This window comes from Podarcis cretensis (assembly GCF_951804945.1).
Source record: "Podarcis cretensis genome assembly, chromosome: 13".
Classification (NCBI taxonomy): domain Eukaryota; kingdom Metazoa; phylum Chordata; class Lepidosauria; order Squamata; family Lacertidae; genus Podarcis; species Podarcis cretensis.
In genome coordinates, this window is record NC_137182.1 from 47,751,171 (window position 1) to 47,758,528 (window position 7,358).

Below are 7,358 nucleotides of genomic sequence, written 5' to 3' on the forward strand. Positions count from 1 at the left end.
CTCAAGCGAACCCCAAATGCTCCAGGGACCCTTGCGTGGCCCTACCCCTTGAAAGGGTTCGACAAAAGCATGGCGAATCCTTGGATTCCTTTAAAGGATTACCTTTGCGCATTGGAGGGGACAGGTGCTCCGACCCCCCCCCTCCAGACCACCTTGAACCAATGCCTTAAATTATTTTGAGTCCAGAGAGAGCTGCCATCAACTCATCCAAGTCCTCCTGCATGCAGGAATGCAAACTTATGCTGTAAGAAGACGGCAAGTCATTCTCGTCCAGCTGCACCACTAGCACTGCGAGAGGACCTGCACAGGTCACACTCGACCGCACCAAAGGAAGGAACTCCTCCCAAAGCATTCCCCATTTGGACACCCAGTAAATGTTCACATGGGCAGGAAGACTGAGATGGCACCCCAGTCCAGACTCGTCAGCACGCTTGCCAGCCCAGTGTACAATGCTGTGACCGACAATCCAAATGTGCACAGCTGCTCCTATGAAAAAGGGAAATAACAGACAGGCATCAGCACAGACATCATTGGTGACACTTCCTGATGTAACCCTTGTCAGCATCAGACTTCCAATGACCCGTATTCATATTCCTCATAGAATCATAGAGTTGGAAGAGACCACAAGGGCCATCAAATCCAACCCCCTGCCAAGCAGGAAACACCATCAGAGCACTCCTGACATATGGTTGTCAAGCCTCTGCTTAAAGACCTCCAAAGAAGGAGACTCCACCACACTCCTTGGCAGCAAATTCCACTGTCAAACAGCTCTTACTGTCAGGAAGTTCTTCCTAATGTTTAGGTGGAATCTTCTTTCTTGTAGTTTGGAGCCATTGCTCCGTGTCCGCTTCTCTGGAGCAGCAGAAAACAACCTTTCTCCCTCCTCTATGTGACATCCTTTTATATATTTGAACATGGCTATCATATCACCCCTTAACCTCCTCTTCTCCAGGCTAAACATGCCCAGCTCCCTTAGCCGTTCCTCATAAGGCATCGTTTCCAGGCCTTTGACCATTTTGGTTGCCCTCCTCTGGACACGTTCCAGTTTGTCAGTGTCCTTCTTGAACTGTGGTGCCCAGAACTGGGCACAGTAGTCCAGGTGAGATCTGACCAGAGCAGAATACAGTGGCACTATTACTTCCCTTGATCTAGATGCAATACTCCTATTGATGCAGCCCAGAATTGCATTGGCTTTTTTAGCTGCCGCGTCACTCTGTTGGCTCATGTCAAGTTTGTGGTCAACCAAGACTCCTAGATCCTTTTCACATGTACTGCTCTCAAGCCAGGTGTCACCCATCTTGTATTTGTGCCTCTCATTTTTTTTGCCCAAGTGCAATACTTTACATTTCTCCCTGTTAAAATTCATCTTGTTTGTTTTGGCCCAGTTCTCTAATCTGTCAAGGTCGTTTTGAAGTGTGATCCTGTCCTCTGGGATGTTAGCCACCCCTCCCAGTTTGGTGTCATCTGCAAATTTGATCAGGATGCCCTTGAGTCCATCATCCAAGTTGTTGATAAAGATGTTGAATAAGACCGGGCCCAAGACTAGGTCTGTTTTAGAGTTCCCAACTCTAATGACCAGCTCCAAAGCAGATAAGGAAAAGTCCTGAAGCAATAAGCCTCCAGACTCTCAGCCCCGCGCTGGCTCCAACACTATTTCCCCAACCCTCAGTGCACCAAAAATGCAATGGAATACTGAAAGGAGTCTCGCCTTGATCTTTAACCAGCAGACAAGTTATAACTTGTTGCAGATACTGCATAGGTAAAAATTGACCGACTTCCTGCCCACTGTCGTATGAAGTTGGAGCCTATTCCAACCTTCCAAGGCCCTGTGCACGACAGACTTTATACAAGGGTCTCTGCAAATTAAAGCTTTACTATAACAGACATTGCAGTGGACTGAATACTGATAGTTTTAACAGCACATCCAATCTGCAGCCGGTGGACCAAATACTGCAGGATCTGCTCAGAGGATGGGGGCCAGTTCTTCTGAATGGCCGAGGACTGCCAGCTTAAGGCTAAGAAATCCATCCAGGCCTTCTCATAAGAGCTAAAAGCAGAAGGGGAAATGGAAGCTGCTGCTCTCTGTAATTGACAACTAATTGTTGTCAAAGTGCCACAGGTGGTCTGGAAATATCTGGCAGTAGCTGAGTGTCTGGAGCCCAGGATCTGAAGCGCTCCATCTGAAAATGGGATAGAGTGTCAGTGACATCATTAGCGGATCCCGTAATCAGGAGAGCAGAAAGCACAATATTAAACCTTAAGCAGCGCAGCTCGAAGCGTGAGCGAAGGGGCGGAGACTCTGCTGGAGCGTGATTACTGTTTTGCCAAGACGCTCACCACTGCCTGGTTATCAGACCAAAAGCAGATCCGATGGTCACTGAACTCCTCGGGCCACATGTGAACTGCTACTACAATGGGGAAAAACTCAAGAAAAGTTAGGTCACATAATTGCTTCACCACACCGGGCTTGAGGCCATGGCTTTGCACACCAGCGGCCCCTGAAATAAAAAACCAAAGGGCAAAGATCCTGCAGCATCAGCATGAACCTGAAAATCCCTGTGCAGGTTCATGGTATCCTGCCATGGCGAACTACTATTGCATTCATTTAGGAATTGCAAGCCATCGCATGAGATCTGCCTTGGTAAGCGTACACGAAGGTAAGGGGACCTCAGGCCGCAGGCAGCCTGGCCTAGCGGGAATGAAAGGGGCAGCCTGGGGCAACACTCTGCATGCAAGATTAATTAAGTGACCCAGCAAGATCGGATCTGATGACGCATCACTTGCTTCAGAGGAAGTATTACAAAACAACCTCCTTCAGGGCAGCTTCTCCATAGGCAAGTGGTATGTTTTAGCAATGATATCCATCTGGATCCCTAAATAAATGTGATTGGCCTGCCTTGCCAGGCTCAAGGCCGGTGTACATGATGATGAAGGGACATGAGACAACCTGGCCAAGCAGGAATGGACGGGGCAGCCTGGGGCAACCACCCTGCATGCAAAATATAACTGACCTAGCAAATGAAAGGATCTGACAAGGCAACACTTGCTTCAGAGGAAGTATAACAAGAATAACTTCCTTCAAGGCAAACAACTTCACCACAGCAAGCAGATGTTTGAGCAACAATATCAAGTTAACCCCCAAATACATTAAAAGGGGCAGTAGGACCCACTGTCCTCTATCCACTGCCAACAGAACACCCAGCTCCCAGAGGGAACAAAGGGTGTCCAGAAAGCCTACGAAAAGGCTGGTGTCACATGAACCAGCCAGTAAAATAATCCAAATAATGGTACCCCCAATTAATGAGTCTTGACTCACACTGTTCAATCCAGAAAGGCGCTAAAGGACTTGAGTGCTGCACAGTATATTGCGCAACCCATCGGCATCGCCTTATCAATATAAGGAGCTCCATCCAAACTAAAGCCCAACCATTTAAAATCTCGAGGGTGAACCGGCAGCAGCCTAACAGCCGATTGAATATTGCATATTGCCAACAAAGCACATCTTCCAATTTGTTGGTAAGCTCAACCACCTGATCCAGAGACGCGTATTTCACTAAACAATTCCGGAAGGATAGCATCATTCACTGAGGTGCCTTTGGGATGTGATAAATGAGGATCAGATGGAATTATATGGGGCTTTCTTAGGGACAATCCCCGATGGGGATAAATGAAGATCAGGAATAGAAGGAGGATCAAAGGGGATCCCACCATACGTCTCAATGCAAGCTGCTTCCTAACCTTCTTTCAGGCTACCTCAGGTAGCTCTCTAACTGACTTTTGATTTGCTGTATTCCGAGCCACTGACTGAAGAGCCAGAGGAATCCTAAACCTTGAGAAAACCCTTCCCATAATCACAAAGCTGCGATCCCAGCAAGCTGTGGGAATGATGGCAGCCCTGTGTCTAACATTCTAAAATACAGTAAGGCACCAGACATTAAAAGCTTCCCTAAACAGGGCTGCCTTCAGATGTCTTCTAGAAGTCTGGTAGTTGACATCTGGTGGAGGGTGTTTCACAGGATGGGTGCCACCACGGAGAAGGCCCTCTGCCTGGCATCCTGTAATTTTGCTTCTCGCAGTGAGATAACCACCAGAATGCCCTCAGTGCTGGACCTCAGTGTCCAATTAGAATGATGGGGGAGCATGCAGCTGTCCCATACAGGGACCAATCCTGCAACCTAGACATTACCAGCACCACACGCTGACCAGCTGAACTATCCAGGATGATCCTTAAAGACCTGGAACAGCTTCACCCTGACCCCCGTAGAGGTCCAAGGTGATGTATGAATCCTCATCAGAGCCCAGGGATGATGTACCTGCGCAAGTAGTCTACATGTCCCCATCCCTGCGAGGAAGTGTAAACATCATCCCTGCTCCTCTTTGCCCTCCTCCTGGATTGCCGCCTCCGAAGAGCTTCCTTCTGGAAGAAGGCACCTGGGGCATCAGCAAGTCATCCTCTGCAGGAGAGGCAAGCTCTGGATGCATCTGCAAAGGCCCTGCCATAGTCTGCAAAAAACTAAACAATGTGAGGAACTGGTGAAACCAATGCTTTGTGACCACTTGGGGACACTATTCAGTCCAGAATCACTGCACGAGGCCATCGAATTCTAGGGCAAAGCGAGCAAAGCCTTAGGATCACCTGCTAGGCCAGTCATAAATAATTCCAATGAAATAACAAACTTGAGGCAGCCCACCGCCTGACCAGGTTGTTAGTTTGTTTGGCCAGCTCCGGCCCATCTGGAGCTGACACTATGGCTCATCTTGCTTTGAGCCCAGCAGAGCAGAATTCCAGTCCGCAGAACGAAAGGATAAGCAGGTATTGTGCTACATGCTAAGTTTTATTTACACTCTATGCTGAGAGAATACAAACATCCATCCTGCCTCTGTGAGAGCAGAGAAGCAACTCCCCTCGGAAACAAAGAACACCGAGAGAACACTGAAAAACAGGAAACCAGTATACGTCACATCCAGTCTCCCATTCCCGTGGGAACCCAACAGTAACTCTGACTGTGGAATGTAAACAATTGTCTTGTGACAAGCATTTTGCTGCTCAGTGAGGGAAATAGAAATCAACATCCTCCCCCTTTCTGTGAACATCACTGGGCAGCATGTTCGTACAATATCAGTACAAACCCAACTTCTGCACATAGGTACAGTGTTGATCCCTTGATACAATCTTGGACAATACATCAGCAGGAATTTCATTACCTGGCATATAGGACACCGTTACGAGTCCCTTCTGAACACGTTCCCTAGCATGTTGCAACTTCAACTGCAAGTGCTTCGTGCTTTGCTTACAACCTTCAGAATTCAGCAAAGCCAAACATGCTTTGTTGTCCTGGTAAACCTGGATTGGACATTTGACAGGAATTTTCATGTCTTTGCACAATTGTAACAACCATTCACAATCTTTAAGTGAATAAGACTGCATTCAGTTCAGCTTCACAAGTACTTAAGCTAACTGTTGTTTGCTTCTTGCATGACCAATCAAATAGACCCTGATTGTACATGTAGCAAACTCCAGACGTGCTTTTCCTGTCTGTAGTGTCACTTCCAAAACTTGCATCTGCAAATATCTCAAGACCACCAGACTTCTGATTGTTAAATCTCAGTCTGTAATGCATAGTGCCTTTCAAATAGCGTGCTATGCATTTCAGAGCTTTCCTTTTTTAAAAAATAATATTTATTCAAGTTTTAAAGATTACAAAAAGAGAAAAGAAAAAAAGAAAAATAAAAAGACAGAAAAAATACAAACATTTAAAAAAGAACAGATCAAACCTTTACATAGCTTTCTTTCCTTTACTTATTTCCTTGACCTCCTCACACCACCCATTTTTGTATTCTAATTCAATTTGTTATTCCAGCAAATCCTTCCAACCTTGTTTTTATCTTAATAATTTGTCTTAATATACTATAATTTTACATTCTCTCTTTCACCAATTCATTCATTTTTACTTAATCCTTTATGTCATTTCTACTAAAGCCACATAATTTTCTTTTCCCAACATCTTTCTAACAATCCTTAATTTTACAATATTTTAGAAGATAAACTTTAAATTTTTTCCAATCTTCTTCCACCGATTCTTCTCCTTGGTCCCGGATTCTGCCAGTCATCTCGGCCAGTTTCATATATTCCATCACCTTCATCTGCCATTCTTCCCGGGTGGGCAGATCTTGTGTTTTCCAATACTTTGCAATGAGTATTCTTGCTGCTGTTGTAGCGTACATAAAAAAAGTTCTATCCTCCTTTCGCACCAATTGGCCGACCATGCCCAAGAGAAAGGCTTCTGGTTTCTTCTGGAAGGTATATTTAAATACCTTTTTCATTTCATTATAGATCATCTCCCAAAAGGTCTTAATCGATTAAGATTAAGGCGTTTCAGAGCTTTCCAATCCTTAACAGTAGGATTGTTGACTTGTCTGCTTAGCAAATTACAGCTAACAGCAATGTCAGGTCTTGAACATCTGGCAATGAAGTTTAGTTTGCCTAGCACACTTCTTTACAGTGTAGTATCAGAAAATGCTCCTTCAGTGTCATCTACCTGATAACCTGTTGTCATTGGTGTGTCTACAGGGTTAGCATCCATCAGGTTTAGTTTGCTTAACACATCAGCAATTTTCCATGACTGGTGTACTAGAATGTTACCATCTTGATCTCTCTCTATTTCCAGAGATAGGTAGTTGTTTACCTCACCAAGATCTTTCATGTCAAAGTGCTCTTTCAGTTGAGCTAGGGCGTTATTGTACATTGTGACATCTTTCCAAAAGAACAGAATATCATCAACATAAAACAAGCAATACAGCTTCTTTTGCCCTTCCTCTTTGACAAATACACATGGATCAGCTTTCCTTTGCTGAAAACCTAGAGAAAACAATACTTCAGTGAGTTTAGTGTGCCAGCACCGTGCACTTTGTTTAAGACCATAAAGGGACTTCTTCAGAGCACAAACAAATCCCTGTTTTAACTGTACGCCATCAGGTGGAAGCATAAAAAGTGATTCACCTAGAGATCCATACAAAAACGCTGTATTCACATCGTGGTGACTAACATGTAGATTCTCTTCTGCAGCAAGCTTGAGCATAAGCCTAATGCTCTCATACCTCACGGTGGGTGAGTAGGTCTAGTGATAGTCTTCACCTGGTACCTGTGAAAAACCTCTGGCTAACAATCTGGCTTTTTGTCTGACTATCGTGCCATTTTGATCTGTCTTCGCTTTGAAGACCCATTTGCTTCCAAGCAGTTTCATTCCTGGAACTACTGGAACTAGCTCCCATGTTTTGTTCCTCTCTAAGGAATCAAGCTCAACCTTCATGGCATTTAACCATGGCTCAGCATCCTTTGAATCCAAATCCTGGATTTC